The sequence below is a fragment of the Strix aluco genome, chromosome 12 (genome assembly GCF_031877795.1).
Source record: "Strix aluco isolate bStrAlu1 chromosome 12, bStrAlu1.hap1, whole genome shotgun sequence".
NCBI lineage: Eukaryota > Metazoa > Chordata > Aves > Strigiformes > Strigidae > Strix > Strix aluco.
The window spans coordinates 8,032,866-8,051,483 of record NC_133942.1 but is presented as its reverse complement, the minus strand read 5'-3'; positions in this window follow the sequence as shown (position 1 = coordinate 8,051,483).

The following is an 18,618-nucleotide window of genomic DNA, read 5'->3' as shown; positions in this document are numbered from 1 at the left end:
CGGTTTTAAAATAGTTCCAGACTAGTGGCTTTTGATTAAAGCTCCGTTCTCTAGCTCATTCCAGTGGCCAGAAAGAAGCACTCCAAAACTTACATCATCTTGCTGTCTGCCAGATCCTGCTTACTGTTGCCACTTGCCTCTTGAACAGCCAAACCTCAGTCCTCTTCAGTAGCTGGTGATAGCCACCAAATGACTATATGGGGAGCTGGGAAAGCGGCATTTGAAAAAAGAGCTACTCAGATTGCCTAAAAATTCTCTGTCTGTCCTGGAAAACTCGGTCAGCTGAAGGTTTTGGCAATGTCTGTGTTGTGCTTGGGAATCTTGGATAGCTGAATTTAAACCACAGCCTCAGTTCTATCTGCATCTGAAGCAGAGTGGTGGTAAGAGGGAAAAGTGTTTGCCAAATGGAGCAAAAAAACCCCTTAATTCCAAGTGGCTATGTACAGCAGGAATAATCTGTTCTTTCATGTGTATCTTTAGCTAAAAGGTGAGTGAATCAGTTATTTTTTCACCTTTTTTTTGTTTGTTTTTAAATATTAAATATTTCAGGACTAATTGCAGTAATAAACAGGGGTTTATGGCATTCTGACATATGCCAGGGATGCTGGTTTGAAGCTTACCTAAGTACATGGCATTAGGATGCTTGGTAGTAATGCTGACAAAACTAAACCATTGCGTTTGTGGTGTCCTGAGCTTACAGGGTAAGTAACTTCAGATGCTCCCTCTCTTCCCACTCCTTACTGCTGTGGATCCTGTTTGTTGCAGCATTCAGGCAGTTTTTGAGATCTGTGATTTTATTGTTCTTTTCTAAATAATCAGGCCAACCCTGGGCATCAGAATTTATCCTACTGTCCTTGGCAGTGGTGGAGCAAGGTATTTGCTATGACGGATCAGAAAAGTCTGATATGTATACTATCTCCTGGGAGCAGGCAGAGCATCTGTATTCATAGGTAATATATTATTTTGCAGTTGATTCCTTTATGACAGCCTACCCATAATGGAAAAATTCTTCTGGTGAGGTACTTAAACACAGATATTTTTTTTTTGATGGAAGTTAACTGAGGTTGTGATTCCAAAGGCCCACAAATACTGTGTGTAATTAAACTTTGGCAAAGGCAGATTATACAACTCCAGCACAGAGAAGCTTGCATCTATAAAAGGCAAGATCTGTCCTTTGTTTATTCCCTAGTAAATCAGTGAAGTATGTCATGGTATTTTAGCATCAACTTAGCATATTTTATTTTCCCTTCTAATTTACAGGCCAGTGGAGAATAGAGATTGACCAAGTTGACTAACGACTTAGAGACTGTTCATAAAAAAGACTGGAAAGCAAACAGTTTCTCAGATCTGCAGACAATGGACAGCACGGTGCATTTATGGTGTGGTATTACAAGCTTCAGGTGCCACAAGAAAGCTAAACATGATTTAAAACTTCACTACCAAGCAATAAACTTGAAAGGGCATTTAAACACAAGGGAAAAGTCAGGCTGCATGTATGTAAGAGAAATTACTGATTTAGACAAGATATTATTGACATCTAATGGTACTGAAGGTTTCTCTGCAGTTATCAGAAGAATGATACAGCACTGACTGCATCACCCACTTGCACTAATCACTACCAGTGGGACATAACATGTATCTTCATTAGCATTTTAATTTAGATCAGGATTGTAGTTTTGATGTGAATATCTCTGTTAACCTCACCTCCCGTGCTTTAGTTTGTATTGTTGAGTGCCTTGCGGCACACGAACTGCGTACCTTTTAGATGAAACCAGAAGATGTGGTCAGACCACAAATAGGCATTCAGTTCACACAAGACTAGAGCAAGTCTGAAATAAAAAAGTGTATATAGGACAAACTCTGGCCCTTAGTACCAAATGATTTGCTCTAAAAATCTGTTTCTTTTACACCGCTCTACTTGCTAATATAGATACAATTGTACTTGACTATCAGTACACACACACGCATATATATATGTGTGTATATATATATGTACATATATAAATAGCTTCCCTTGGTCATGCTTTTAGATTTACTGGGTTGGATATCAAGCTAGCAAAAGTCAGTGCCATTTCACTGAAACCTGCTACTATCCATAAATACTACTTCCTAAATATTACAGTAGATTTGTAGTCAACTAAGTTTGACAGCTACTGTCCCATGTTCTTTAAAATAAGAGCTGCAGCAAGCCCAAGGATAGATAGCTGGACCTGTTCTGAGTAACGGGATTCCCAGTCCCAAAGCTGAGGAAACCTAAATTCAAATAATGTGGTTGGCAGAGAAATATGTGTTCTGCTTGCTTCTTTGCACTCCATCTGGACATGACCAGCAGATTGTGTAGATGTCCACCTCTTTGTGTGGACTGAGATGGGTAGTTCAGTATAATGTTTCTTCAATCTCTCATAAAAATACTAATTAAATGGATTAATTGCATACAAAAATGAATGCCAAGGTTAAAGCCTGTCACAGGAATACCAGATGAACCTTCAGAAGAAATAAAAGTATTTCCATGTTAAGGGACATGTTAAAAATAAAACTCATGAATTGGGATGTTAGAAATAGATGAGTTAATATTTGTCATTAGTGCCTAGTTACATGAACAGGAGCACATTCATTGTCCTTTAAAAGGGAAGTTAACATTGGGAAAGGAAATGTGAGAAGGTGTGAGACTGCAATTTATAAATGGGGTTAATGACAAAAGACTGCAATCTTGCTTTCCTTGAAGTTTTCCACAACAGTAGGTTTAATTTCAGATGTAATCTAACTTGATCAGATATGTACAGCTTTCCCACTCAGATTACAATGGAGAAATACCTTGAAAAAAGTAATTTCAGACATGAAGAGAAAGAAAGTGATCAAAATGAAAATTTTCATCACAGTATTTTGCTACAGTTTTGACTTGTCCTGTCATTGTCTAGAATGAGATTTCAAATACTCCCAATATGAGGAGGGCAACATGAGACAGTGTTCACTCACACTTCCTTATTCAGCTTGAGAGATCAGCCAGAACCTCGACCCAGTGAGAAATCCCAAGTATGGCTATGAAATCGTATCTGCCAGGACTGACTGCAGCTGTGAGCTCAGTCTGATGCTTCTGCCTCTCTTCAGAAGCTGCCTGCCAAGACCTGTCACTCACACTGGTATCCTAAAGGCAAGATGGAGGGCTGTGCGACTCTTGGCTGTCTTGTTAAGACTGAATTCCATCAAAGGATGCTGTTCCCTTACGTGCTTATGTTTGCCATTCCCTCGCTTTGATGATAGTGTGAGTTGCCATTTGTGATAGCCGTTTCACTTGTGTTAAAATAAACACTGAATTATGTACGCAGACAACAGCAGCTTTAATGTAGGCAGGCACCCTTTTAACATTCAGAGGGGAGAACACGCAGGTGGGATGAACCACAGCTGTTTGTAAACACTTTTTCCACCATAACAATTGTTTTGAAGTGGGAGTGATCTCCAGGGATGCTCCAACTTCTGCACATGCCTGTGTCAATTATAAAAAAACCTGCATCTTCAGGATCCCAGAAAATTGTGAAGTCATGGACCTGGGCCTATTCTAAAATCATTTATCCAAGCACAATTGGAAGTAATTAAGCTGAAGTCTGTAAAGTAATCCTGACATGAAATGGCTTGTGAGATCAGAATCAAGACCTTCCCCTTGTCATTAAGGCATTTTAACAGGAGCTACTTCTGATCAGAAGGGAAGTAAAATACAAACAAGGGAAAAACTCTACCTCAAGCAAACATCGTGAAAGACTTGGGTTTCTTTTTCTACCTTAGGAAAGAATGAGCTTATTTCAAATTTAGACCAGGGACAATCAGCTTCTAAATCAAGTGTTGGACCCCTCCTCTCCACTATGAGTTCCAGTCAAGCTACCATTTGCCATAAGTGACATTTTGGCTAAATGCTTAAAGATCAATCCATAGTCTACATGTGATTACTGACTATGCAAGGGAATTGCATTTGGGGAAAACGTGCATATAGTTATCTTGCAGGTCTCCTTTCCTGCTGGTATAGTACTTGCATCCCATTTCTCTGTGTTGTTCCTCTTCTACAGTATCCAATATGACTTACAAAACCTTTTGTTCTTTTTCAGGAAGCTTTTGCTGAACTTCTATGCTCTTTCTCTGCATGGTGCTTTTACTCCTTTAATGGCAACAATCGTTGTTGTTACACATTCTAAGAGATGGTTGCCCTTTCAGGAGTATCATCCAGTCCTTTCTGCTTGCCGCCTATTGCTGCAGCTTTATTCTCCATGCCTCTTAATTGGCCCAGTTGGTATCTCTAGCTGTGCTGGTTGTATCTCATGCCATTCCCTCTTTTGTCTGGTCTTTTCTCAGACTCCATGACAGCCCTGAAGTGCTTACCTTCAACCCTAACCTTACATGCTTCTGATTTTTAGTATAGATACATTCTCCACTTGAGTTCCGTAAGCTCTCACTGCTGTCCTAAAACTCCATTCTTATGGCCAGAGTATGTTTCGGTGTCTATCTAATACTTCCTGTCTTCATCTGCCAACTGAGATTCCACTCTTTTCTGGCTTTTTTCTTTACTTCCTCACTTCATTTCCTGTTTCACCTACTGCCTTGGCTTCAACCAACCCCCTCACTGTAAGAGAAAAATTAGGTCAAGACTGCAGAAGTAGTGGAGACCAAACTAATTGAACATTACAGAGGCCCCAAACTTCCTTTTGAATGTATCCGTGCAACACTGAATCAAAACTGGTGTTAGCATTCCAGTGGTCCTAGAGGCTCCACAGGGATCAGCTGTCTCCAAGAGAGGTCAGGTCTTCAGGACAGAGGCTGTTTAACTCTCAGTCTGACTGTAAGGGCCTTGGAGCCACATATCAAGGGCCATAATGCATAATATAAGCGCATGTACTGCACAATCCAATGCTAAGGCAAGAGCTTAAAAGCTTTTTGAATACCCCTCGTAAATCCATTTGGTTTAACCAGAACTACCAGCTAAAACTAAGATGGGGAAAAGAAAACTTAGAAACACCAGGACTTGCTAAAAGTCAGAAGGTAATCAGAAAGCTGGATTTGGAGTTGAATCTCAGTGCACATGTTTTCAGGCCACTATCTTACCTATTAGCCTAAGTATAATCATAGATGTGTCATTCTCAACTATGTATTTTTATTTTCTGTTAATTAGTTCAGTACCTTGTTTTGAACAACTGTTCCCTAGATCAGGACAGATGCACAGTGTGGATGAAAAGCCACCCACAAGTGCATCCCAACTGGAGCTGTAGTTATTAAACCCAAATAATTAAGACATTCATGAGTGGCATGTGAAATCTCTGGAAACTGGCAATAAATTTTTTTGTGCAGGCTCACGTCACAGTGGGCTGGAAGCCAGAACTGCTGCACGTTTGCATGCGTGCCTGTGTGCAGAGCTCACTTCTTTGGCTTTCTCAGAGAGGAACAGATCAGTATGCAAATGTTAGCTTCTAATTAAGCCCTACTTTTATGGGTTATTAAACAAACAAAAAAACCACAAAATAAACCACAAAAATATTTTGAAATGGTATTACCAATTTAAACCATTTTTTGAGACCAAAAGAAAAATACTGTCAACTTGTATACCAAGCTTTCAGCAGACACAATTTAAATGCTAAGTTATTAACCACTGTACAACTGTATTTATACTGGAAATTGCATCTGACGCTTTCAAAGAGCTTCAGATGCATGCCACATTCAGTCCCATGGATACACTTGAAACTGCAGAAATCTTGTTTAATTCTTCCATTTAGCTTATGAAACCTCTGTGGATTCAGTGTGCTGGACTTTAGCCCAGACTTTAATATTCAGTCTGAAGCCTTACAGGGAGAGTTCTGGAAAACGATTTTGGCATTGACAGAGTTCTTTCTTACCTGCCCATATTAGACCAAAGAAACACTGGCAAAAAGTATGACTCAGGCACTCTGAAAACTCCAGAGTGTAAGAATGTTGGATATATTCAAGCCAGTCATGGTGTAAGAAGGAAGGGAAAAAGCCCTCTTAGTTCCCTAGAGTCGAGGTATAAATCATAGAAGAAAGTTCTTGTCAGCAAACTGAGAGTCTAACTTCATGAATTATGGAGTAACAAGACTCCCTTCCTTAGAAGAGAGACTTTAAGTAAGATGTAACTTTATCCTCCATATCTTTAGCTCTTGCAAGTAGAATGTTAGCTGGTAGACCTGAGGAGGGCTAATCTCAGTGACATAAACAGGCAGAGCCTGATTTTTCCTTCCAAGTATTTCCTAGACTCCAAAAGTAAGGCTCTGTCCACCAGAATTTATCTAGTGTTGTTAATTAAAATCAAGCTATAGAAGATGATTGACTCATTTCCTAAGACCAGTAGGAGTAGCCTATTGCAGTGAGCTTAGTAAAGAATAGTGGGCTAGAGACCAAAGCTTTCCTTTAAAAAAGAGCTCTTAACCGGTAACTGTTCAAGTTCCATTTCCTTAACCCAACCCAGGACCCGAGGAAGAGGCAAGAAAACAAAAAGAAAAAAAGAAAAAAAAAGTGGCTCTGCTTATCAGTAATGCAGCAAAATACCTCAGCCCTAATCTAAATCCAGAAAGAGTCTATTTTATAGAGTGCTTTGGTCACATGCAGCACACATGCGAAGATTTCTTAAACTGGAGACGGGAATTAGATCCCCGATGAAAGATGTGAAACACTGAAAGCACTTATTTTTTACTTTTCATGAGTTCAGTCTAGAAACATACTGGGCTTGTTAGAGCCTGCACGCAAGTAGCAGTGCATCCCACGGCCGGCGGGGCTGCAGCTTCGATGAGCCCAGGAGTGCTGCTCACATTCTTGAGTGCCATCTGCTGGCACCTTGTCCGTTATCTCTGCCGGATACATAACTTGTGATCCTCCCAGAGGTTGTTCAGCGTCTCGCTGGATCCGCCTGGACGCTTCTGCGAGACAGAGGGCTACCCAAGGGTTTTTAAAAACGGTGCCGAGCTGTCTCGCCGTGCAAACTTTGGACCTGAGCCTCTGAGCACCAACGCTATGGTGATGGAAAAGTAGTACACGTAGCACTGGACCATGGTTTGCACAGAACAAGGTTGAACACACTGTGGTGCTGCTTTTGAGGCTACTAAAAGAGAGAACGTGGAAGGCTGATAGGCCCTTATCTAGTTAGATATTTGCTTGCCTCTCTTGAGAAACATGTGAGTGTATTGCTATTTTCACATAATACTCTTAACAACTTATTTTTTAAGATACTAAGTCACACTACCTCTCTTACTTCAGTCAGTAAATTGTACGTGGGCATGTCTGGGCACAACTGTTTGTAAAATTTGACTTAATGAAAAATATCTCTGTATTTTGGCATTAAAACTCTAGCCTACCCTACATTTGCAAGATTTGTATTCTGTAATTCTACAGATACCAGAAAGCAATTCTCTTCTGCACAGATACTGTTTTTAGTGACCCTAATATACTATAGAAAAGCTTTATTTTTTGTTGGTCCTGGCATTATAGACTAGTCTTTACTCAGATTTGCACACTGGGCAGCAGATAAATACCTGATATTGTTTCAATGACTATTCTACCAACTCTGAGGAGCCATCACTGCTCTTTCTAAGCTAGCCGATTAGGTGAATATAAACTTGTGGGTCATATTGCTCTGATATAAGCAGGTGATTTAAGTACAACTTTTTGAGCCGTCACGTGATCAAAACAAAGTTCAGGATCCTTAAAGTGAGGTTTATCCTACCTCAGAGGAAATGAACACGGTCAAGTTACTCCAGAGCAGAGAAAGGAAAGCAAGCTAGGTGGATAGCCACTGCCTCAAGTTTATACAGAACAAATCATGGGATTTCTATGTCTGGTATTCAAAATCTTACCTCAGCTGTTATTTCCCTGCGGGTAAGTGTCTCAGAGGTGACTCCAGGTGAGCTGGGTTCTGGGCTCTGCTCCTTGCAAGGCCTGGCGCATTCTACCTGACTGGGGGCTTGGACGGGCAAGCATCGACTCATCTCACTGAAGGAAGCTAAGGACACACCTCACTAAACCCTCATAAGCCATGATTGTTCCTGCTCTCCACTCTGCCCATCTGCCAAAGCTTACTGGCCTCATGACAGAGCTCTCAGAAAGGAACAGGCTGTGCTTGAGCCCTTCCCTTGCACAGGTTGGTATCTTTGCTCCATCAATTTTCATTTTTGTGATAAATTATGGTGGATTACATACTGGAGCCGCTGAAGTGCAGGGACATGTCTCCTCTTCTGCCCTCCGTGCTGTGGGGGGTGCCAGCCCTGGCATGGAGGCAGGGCACTTGGATGGTGCTGGTAATGTTTCAAACGACTGTGGCGAGAGTCGCTGGAGTGCAGTCAAAGCCTGCAGGGCTATTTCATAATCTCTCTGTGCCACTGAGCTCTGATCTTTACAACAGCACAATAGTCCGCTTTATCTGTACACATTAGAAAGATTTTGTGGCTGATACTGTATAATACAACCCACATGTTGCTGAGCAAAACTGCGCTTTCACTGCCCTTTCCTTTGTGGGTTTTGGCATGCAGGTCTCTCTGTTCAAATGTCAGCTGCATCCCCCACTATGCAGGCAGGCATGTAAACGGCTTGGTCTTTACTCACAGCCCGTGTAGCCCAAGGTGCACACAAATGCACAGTGCCATTTCTGGTAGGCTCGGGTTGGGGCCTGAGGCCGGGCAGCGATGAGGCCTGCCTGTCCGCCGGCATGGCGCACCCACCCGCCCTCTGGAGCTCCTCAGTCCAATGCAGTTATTGCTGCTGGTGTGAGGGAGGGGGCTTGGCAGCAGAGCCACCTTCCTCTCGCCTCTTTTCAAGCTTTAATCAGAAGAGGTCTGACACCTCTTCTCCTAGACTTTTTCTCCCTCTTGTGAGGTGAAAAGCGCTCTTTAGTGGGCCTTCTGTAACCCTGGAGACTGGATTCCGTGCTTTTCCCGCCCTTTTGGGGGCGGGGAAGAAACCACCGCCACCCCCTCACCCGCTGGTGCCCCTGCGCGCCACCGCCCTCAGCGGGGCTGTCGGCAGGGGCAGGAGGGGCCAGGGAGGCCGGACGCCGCGGGCTGCCCGGCCTGGAGGGCATCGCGCCTCTCCCTCGCCTCAGCGCTGTGCGATGGCCTGCGCGGCCCTTCTGCAGCACGCGTGTGGTGAGGCCCCGAGGCGGCGGGGCTGGCTCTGCACCGGCCGACCCACCGTCTCTGCGGTTTCCAGTTTCTGGAGGGAGCTCTTCAAGCTGGCAGATCTGTCTCCTCCCTCTCCACCCCCAACAGTTGGGGTGCCCGTGTCAAGAAATGGGAGAAAGTCCTTCCAGCTCACTTTATGGAGGCTGTACACATAAAATGGCTGCTGTTGAGCAGGGCTGGTTTTGGCCCAACAGCTAAGGTGTGTCATCCTGACAGGATCAGGGTAGGTTTCTTATTTATAAAATACTACACTGGGATTTTTGTACGTGGTGTAAGGTGCTGTTAACAATTCTAGGGGTACTCGGGCAGAGTTGACTTACTAAATTAGTGCATGCTGGAGTTTTTCCTAAGCCCAGGCCCACCTCTTGGCAGATCCCTATTCTACAAAATGGGCTCAAGGTGAACTGAGGCTATTACGAAGTTATCCTATACATGATTGACTTTATTTTTTGTGTAATTTAACAGGATAAAGAGCATGAAGAAACAGCAGCACACAGCTTAGTAAAGTTACTACAGGAATCTGCAAGAAGGAAAAGCTGCTGCTCTTCTGTCTGGCTGAATGTCTGTTATTCGCAGTAGAGCAAACACAGGCCCCTAAGGAAGCAGACACCAAACTGGCAAAATGCAGAAGGTAAAAATAAAAGGCAAATGTGAGATTGTCTCTCAGAGGCAGAACTGTTTACTGCTGCCCAGTTTACCCTGTGAAAATGGGATATTTATTGCTCTCTTCTGTCACAAATCCCTACCTAGTTTGGAATTGGTCCTTGCTTTGAATTGCTGCGGGTAGGACTTTGTTCCCTGCTCTGTGACTTGTTCTGTTACTTCTAGGCCGGAGCAGTTTCTTGCACACTCACTGCAAATCCTGGAGAGGTGCTGCTGACCTGTGCTGTCCCCAGACTTCCAGAGCATAAGCATACTTCAGTAGTGAGCCGTGCAGGATTTGTACCATAGCCGAAATTCTCACCAAAACAAACTCAGTGCTCTTTGATTATGGTCCCTGTATCAGCATATAACAAGCTGTAACAGGCTGGCTTGTTATGGCTACGAGAAATTCTCCACCCTCTTAACAGGTGTTGATCTAGTTGAGGGAGTAATAGTTCAGTTCATTTTGCAGACTCCTACTGAGGCAGGTGTCTCTGATTATTACACATTAGTTACATAAGGAAGAAAAGGAGTGGTTTTCTGAAGGCAGAAGGTACCTAGTTTCCTGAAAGAGAAAGCCTAGAAGAGAAAAACTCAAGGCACATTTTGTTTTCTCGTTATCTTCCTTTGTTACTGTATCAAAGCTGTAGGAAGATAGGCGTTTTAATGGAGGAAAATACATATTAACTTAACATTTTAGTAAAGAGCTTTAACTGTATTTGAAACGTATGCCCTTTCCATTCAGTAAGGGCTGGTTTTGGAGAGCAGTTCCAGTACTGATTTAACACCTTCTCCCCATTAAGGAATTCACACCATTAAAGTTGTATGATTCACCATACAATGGGTTTGTCATACTCCAAATAAAATGAAGTTGTATGAAAGAATTAAAACAACCTCAGCAGTGACTTCATGCCAAATAAACAGTGTCTTTGATTTGGATTCAGAGCAGCAGCTTGCACTGGTAGCCTTTGTGGGTAGAAATGGAATTTTCACTATGTATTTTTGAGTGGAAGCTGTGATTTCTGTTACAAGTGCCACCTTGGGTTTGATACATTAGTTTACTGTTTTTTTGAGGAGAGAATAGAAAAGTGCTGAAGCCAGGGCTGCACCTAAACCAACCCCAAACTTCAGCCAAACGCAAGCCACCTTTTCTTCTTGTGCCAAACATATTCTGTCCCAAAGACACCCCAAGTAAAGACCCCAGTTCTTAACATTACCAGGCACTGAGTTTTTTCTAAAAATTGGATTTGAGTTTTGGAGCTTACACTCAGCTTCCATTTCTGTTAAGAAATTACTGATACAGGTTTCCTGGGGAGCTTCAAAATGTTGAAGAAACATTCAAAGCCACAGCAAAGACTGACAGATTTCAATAGGCACTGGAACAGGCCTTTGGTGAGGAGGAGATGAGAGGTCATCTAACTGGGTGGAGCAAATTGCAGGCTGGATATCTGTCTCATGATTTTACTTGGCTTAACAGTGATGGTGCTAACACCCTTCATACTGTGATTCTGAATGTATGTACTAGGAAATTCAAAATTACAATTTTAGAATTGCAAAAAGAAAACATTGATACTATCGTGATAGTGTTTCACCTGTGGTGTTAGAGTTGAGGCAGCCAGCCTCCCATTAGAGCAGGAGGTGGTGTCAGGCAGGAGGCTCGCTGTGTAACCTTCTCCCCAGCCAGCCAAGGTTTTCTGTGCTTAGGTACTTTGCCATGCTATGGATGTTCTTGGGCCTGGAGATTCCATCCTGCAGAGAGCTAGGGAAATGGGAGTTGCAGTTCCACATCCTCTGCTTTGCAGCACTGTCCTGAAGAACAAGATTGCAAGCTTCCCTGGTGAGATCAGATTGACTGGACAACACAGATGTCTGACAGGAGAAGCAGGCACGTGAGCTGACCTTCAAACAGATGTGCCCTCCCAAACCACATTGATTTTTTGTCTGAGGATTTAAAAGTCTGAAAATTTGTGCAATTACGCTATCTTTTGAGGGATAGTGTCAGAATCTTTAGAAGACTTTTTTTTGGCCCATCCGTACCCTAGATATAGTGCACTTCTTTGCTCATTTATTTGCCTGCATCCTTCTTGTGTCATACAGTGTTCGGGAGCTCTGCCTGTTGCTGATCTGCTAGTTTAAGATGTTTCACTGCTTTGGGGCTTCTGTGGATGGTGGGCTTTGACAGGATCAAAATTTAATGTTACACAGACCTCACAGGAGGGCATTTCTGCACGCCTTCTGTTACTGAACTCTCCAAATGAGTTGACTGATTAGGGTCTTCTAGTTTGTATTGCCCCCTCTCGCTCAGGGTGCCTTCACTTATCTTGGAATGTGACAAGGGGAGAGAGAAACCATTCCTGAGTCAATACTAAGTAGCTTTCTACACTGCATCTTGTTCTTTACAAAGTGTTTTTTTTTGGGAGAGCCTTCAAATCAAATTCTGTAGAGCTTCTACTTTTCCTTTCGTGTATGAGTGGCCCCCCTAAGTAAAAGCCAGAGCACTAAAAGCCTATGCCTGTTTAACAAGAGGCAGGCAGAACCAAAGAACTGGTCTGCAGTGCCAGAAAAACCTGGACTTTATTCCTTCCATCCACTGTTTGAGCAGCCTTTCCCTATCCGATATCTACCTGGAGGGCAAACAGTTGCACAAAGAGTTGAAGTTTTTTCTCCCATCTCCAAAACAACTTGGAGCTTTAGAGAATGTCATATCTGAAATAAGTGTGTTCAGCCTCCTCAGTAAAATGACCTCCTTCTCCCACAGCCCTACCAAGCACACTGCATTTGCTACATACCAATCACTGCAAGGTGGTGAAAAGCAGAGCAGTGCCTCAGAGGCAGTCTGTCTCTGTGCAAGGAGACTAATTGAAAGACTAATTATGAGAAAAGGCTGGAAAAGAGGGGCTTTAGGCAGATGTTTTTCTCACAAGTTTACAAAGACTTCTCCTATGCCTCCTTTCATTTTTAGAAATTTTGTATCTACAGATCAAGCACACATATCCTTTAAGAGAGTCATGCAAGACAGTGCCTCTCTTGCTCTGAAACATAAATGCACAGGGCTTTTTCCCCCCAGCTTCATCCTGTTTTGATATGGAAGTTTTAATCTGGCAACTAAAGTTTGAGTGTTTGTACCCCTAGTTTGCTTATGAATGAGCAGTCCAAACAAGCTCTGCTGTGAGATGCTTGCTGAAGAGATTCAGTATTTAGTTTAAATCAGGCTTGCTTACCCCACACCTTGCTTCTATCAGTGAAGGTGAGGCAGAACTTGTTCTGGGTGAATATAGGGTTAGTTAGAGTCTTTGTATGAATGCACTGGTGAATTCAGCTCTGAAAGGTCACTTTGTTGCAAAAGTTCTCACTGATACAGGAGAGAGGAAAAAAAAAAAAAGAGGTTGTTTGGTTGAGTTTTTTATAGTCAATGTCTGCATAGAAGTTGTCTGCCCTAACTTTTTTTCAGAGTGTGCCCATACAGCTGGGCTGTCACAGGTCTTAAATGGGATCCCTTTTCCTGGCAACAGACAGTACTTGCCTCTGCCAAGCCCTTCTGCTGGGCCCAACCAGCCTGCGGCCAGCTCTTGCACTTAGGTTGGCTGTTTTCTTAATAGTCCCCACCGTTGCCAAAGGTGAACCCTAAAAGTCTAGTCTGCTGATGACCCCATTTATTAGCAGAAATTAATCCCATGGTCACAGATTTCCTGGGAATGTCCCATGAGTGAGTAGTCCCATGATATTGCTGCTGTGAGATTCAGCATCCAGCATCAGGTTGTGTAGGAAGCGTACAATCTATTTCCCAGAAACAGATTAACCCAGGGACGTTCAAGATCATCTTTGTACTGCTAAAACTTAGGCCATGAAACTTCATTGTACTGGACCTCTGATTAAAATTGTCATGTGCTTTTAGTATTTCAAAGCATGTTTTATTTACCACTGTAAAAATTACACTTTTAGAAAAATTCCTAGACAGTAGAACTGAATTTTCCCTTCTTAATTACAAACCAGGCTGTAGCTTGAGCTTGAAATTCCTGCATTTCTTAAAGGATCTCTAGCATCGTTCTGCTAAGCACTTAAAGAACAGTTGCCTCAGAGAAGGGGCAAGAGGTTTACTGCATTCTTTGTGAGCTGTTTAAATTCCATATAAGGTTGAGGTCTGTTTGCTAAAGGCAAGTGAAAGATTTTATTACTGATTGAAGGTGCATGGAGTCAAAGTAGAAAATATCTTTCTTAACAAATGGTTAATTAAAAAGCAAATGTCTGATGACCTGAACAGAAAGCTATACCGTCCCACTCATCGCTTTCCACTGTACCATGGTCACAGACATGTGCTCTGTATCAGAGAAGCTGTGCCTGGTTGCAGCTCTTCGCTTGCAGCTTATTTTTTTTAAAAAAAAAAAAGTAGAAAGCAATTTAAAAAAACAAAACAAAACAAAAAGCTGTGACACCAGGGAACTGAATCCTCATTGCTGTTGTATACTTCATACTACTCTCCTTAGTAAGTGGCCATTTGACCAGGCACTTTTCCCTTGTGCTGGTTGATAGTTTTAAGTACGTATTCCTGATAACAGTAAACTGTTGGCTGTGTGTTGGCGCAGCCCCATAATATCCTCCTCAATGTATTGTCCCAAGCAAGACAAGAAGGAGTTAGCAGAGTGCGCTGCGTGCAACTCTGTATCTAGTGTGCTTGTGATCTAGCGGTTGTGTTTTTGTAGATGAAGAGCAGCAGAGAATCAGGATCTGCTGTGAGGCAAGTCACTTGATTTATTCTTCTAGGAATGAAGCCCTTTAAGTTCTGACATACCTCAAATTCAAAGAAAATTATAAGATAATGAAATGTCCTTTTTTCTCCATTGTCAGTCATTGATATTTGGTACTGTGCACAGCTCACTGTTATATCTTGTTCTATGCTAAGCAGCATCTTCAAAAACTGCCAGCAGGCAGTAATGATTTAGGATCTTTTTTCCAGCCTGTGGGGAGTGTGGATTACTTCTCCAAGCAATGGCAGAGGATAAACATCGCAATGGAAGGGGAGTGGATAATATTGACATAAGGTTACCAGCTGCAGACAGGCAGCATTGTTGCCTGACTAGGAATTGAACCGCCCTACTAAAAGCAAGTGGGCTGGTTAAAAGGATGTGGCTTTGCAGTAAGGTCTGAGTGGTGGTGGCGGTGTCTCTTCTCAGTGTGGTAACCTGGCTGCTGTACATGTCCAGCGGCAGCTTCAGAGGTTTCTCACTGAGGAAAGAGGAGAACTTAGAATGTCGTACCTAACATCTGTGACGCATCTGAAAAGTAAGACATGGGCAGAGATGGACTTAAAATGGATACAAATTTGCCGAATATTTCTTTTGAGAGCCTTGATTTAGCTTGATTTAGAAGATCAGTTGTTAGCAATTTATTAAAATATTAAACAAATGAAGAAAGGCAATGTATGTTTGCTGAGCACAGTGGTGCCTTTAAATCCTGACAGGCATATGCTTTTGTTTACTCTGTTCACTAGTTCAGCTACTCCATGCATAGATTGAAACTGCAATAAACAAATGGATTAATCAAAAATGCAGCTATGCTGCTTAGAGAAATTACAAGATATCTTTCAAATACAATCAGCAAGACATGCTCTGCATCAAAGAGAACTTTAAATGCTCTCAGGAAGGTCTAATTCAAACCACATCAATACTGTATTGTGGAAGTTGAGAAGTATAAACAGGGAGGCTTTCAGAAATCACGGAAGCAATGTGAATTGCTGACACTTAAAGAGGAGATAAAGTATGTGTATTCTGATTTCCTGGGAAAAAGAATCTTAAGTGAAAACTGTTGGGCAAAACTACACAGCGAAAAAATTATGAGCCCCCTTGCTGCCAATTGTTCATGCTTGGTTAGCCTCCGTGTCTTCCTTGGACTGATATTCTTCCTGTCCTTCAAATCCTAGGATAAGACAACTGAGTTATTTTAATGTCTATGTAGGGTACTGTTCTTTTCAAATATCTATTCCAGTTGGTTTCCTCAGATAGACAAGACAAAATTGTTGTAAATCCTTGAAAGCCTATCATAAACAGAGCATCATCTGCAAGAGCCTGTTCTTGGGCCCTGCAGCTGTTCCAAGCCTACCATTATAAACAACGGTGAATTGAAAAAGTAACAGTGAAACAAGATACTAGACTTTCTTTTTGTGCAGTATACGTGACACTGTCATTATGAATTGGGAGCAGAGCAGCTGGGGTTGCATCATAGTTCATCTGTGAATCACAGAACAGATTTTTCTTAAGGTGTGTCAGTGTTAGATTAGCTGCTTCTGTTTGTGCGTAGTTCACAACAAGTCTCTATTTGAATGATTAACTAATCTGCTATACTTCTAAATCCTATCACTAGGAGTGTAACAGGTCTATCCTCTTTTCAGGAGGCGTATGTAATAATTCATAGCATGGTAATAGACTCGTAAATTAAACCTCAAATTCTAGAGACACTTCTGTACTTTGGCTGTAAGAACTTGAGTTGTTTTCAGGGTCTTTTATTTGGAATACTTTTTGTTTGGTTATTCATGGTTTGGTTTGGATCATATATTGAGATAATATCTGTAAATTAAGATAGTAATGATACTGAAATTTCTTCAGGGCTATGTAACAGGATAAATGAACTCTTCATCCGATCTTGTAATTAAGCAGTTCTCTCACTTCTTCCCTTTTTTCTTCAGTTAGAGCTTCAATTTCTTGACAAATTTTTTATATGAAATGTAAACAAAGCAGAGGGCATGCTAGCCATCTGAAACTGGGGCCAGCAAAGCAGATCTCCCAAGTTCCCTTCCAGAGATTTCTTGTTTAGATTGGGGAAGTTGATTTAAAAAAAAAAAACCAAACAACACAAACCCACCCAAAACTCCGCAGTTTGTAACATGCCTGTGTTGTCTTCAAGTATTTTCAAATTCATCCTTGTGTTAGAATTGCAAACTATTGTTATGATATGTACATCATGAATCAAATTTTGCTGCTTCACGGATCACCACTGATTCATCACAGGCTCCTTCTGTCCTGGAGAATCTCTCTTTTGATCTAGCCTTTGTTTTGGAAAAAGTTCTTAGATTATGTTTCACATTTTTCCTAATTTTATATGGATTAGGTTTTGTTTTGAAGACATAGCTTGATCATGCAAATTCATTTTAAAAATAAAAATTACTATATTAAGTTCCAGTTTGAGGCAAGAATGTTCATTTTTCTAGAGTAAACATCTCTGGTTGCGTTTTTAGGAAAGAAAAGTATTAAGTCTTCTCTTTCTCCTCTGTCCAGAATGGTTTGCTTGTAAGGATACTTGTAGGGATAGGTGAATAATTAAGCAAAAAATCCTAGGTATTATTCATGCATTCGTTTTCCTGCGCAGGACGTGAGCCAGTGACTTTACAGCCAGTAGTTGGTGTGCTCTGTGTCATATTACAGCCAAGTTAAAGGTGTTCTGGCAAGTAAGCAGTTACCATTCCTACTGATGGCCTGGTGGATCTGGGCTCAGTTGTGAGCCCAGAGGGGAAGCTGGGGCTGAGGTTATCAGGAGGGTGTTCCCCTTTCCTTCCAGCTCCCTGGGCAGGAAGGGCAGATGAGGGAATTTGTTGCTCTGCCCTCTGAATTGGCTTGGTTTAGATTTGAATATGGGGTTTGGAAGTAGACCCCAAGGAAAGGGTTGGGAAATGGTTTTGTAGTTAGGATTTTTCTTTTTGCTGTCCTGGCTAGTGAATCTTCTGAATGGCCTCCTTGGTATATCTTTTCAAGTTATGGCTGAATATGAAAGTAAGAGAGGGTTCCCTGAGCTCAGCTGGGCAGCCGTGAGGGAACAGAGCTGACAGCTTCGCTAGACCACTGCCGTAGAATATGGTAGAGAATAGAATATTCTGTGCAGAGTATTAGAATATAGAATATATTCTATATCACTGGTATAGAATAAAGCTTCAGGTTTGCATTATTAAACTGTAAGTTCAGCCAGGTAATGATATGTGCTATTCTGCTTTTCCTTTACTTTGGTGAAAGGAACCCCTGGTACAGCTAAATAGGTTAGGATAGCATGTAACCAGAGGGATAATGTGGAGTGACCTCCAGCCTCACAGGCAGTTTTGACTCTTACAGTTTTTCTTACTGTCTCTGTGTATCGCTGAAGTGTGGCATAACATTGTTACCCTGTATGGTGTGAGTCATCAGAGAGGAACTGTAATTTATTTATCAGCACAAACAGCATCAAGACATTGACCTCTATAATATGTAGACAGTAAACAATAATGGGAAAGGAAACAGGGAAGCAGTATGTGTTACTTGAGTAAAGACAATGTCATGTAAGATTGTAAATGGTACCAAAATAATAATTTTTGGTGTCTTGTATGATTTCTGGGTCTCCCTTGTGGGTAACTCTTAGAAATCTGTCTGGGTTTTTTTTCCTGAACTATTTTCTCTGGACCATCACAGATCTGCAGATATTCCCAGTTCACACCTGTTTCCTGACCACTTTTTGAGTGCACAAGTTGCTGTTGTTTTCTGGGCATCTGAGTTCAGTAGTTCAAGCAGTTAGCTTGCTTTGTCCCAGGAAGAGCATTAATCTTCAGGAACTCACTGAGAGTTCCACTTCACTGCAGTGACAAACATAAAAGCAGACAAGCTCAGTGGCAATGACATTTGTAACAGTTTTCTGTCAAATAGTTCTCCAAGATGTTTGAAGGGTCTAAGTTGCATAGCCCCTTGTTATTTTGCTCTCAGCAAGCTTATTTGGGGATTCCTTTTTAGACTGTTGGTGGATGATGTTATGAGATGCTGATTTTCCACAGTATCTCTGAAAGTACTGATGAAAGAAGGTACTG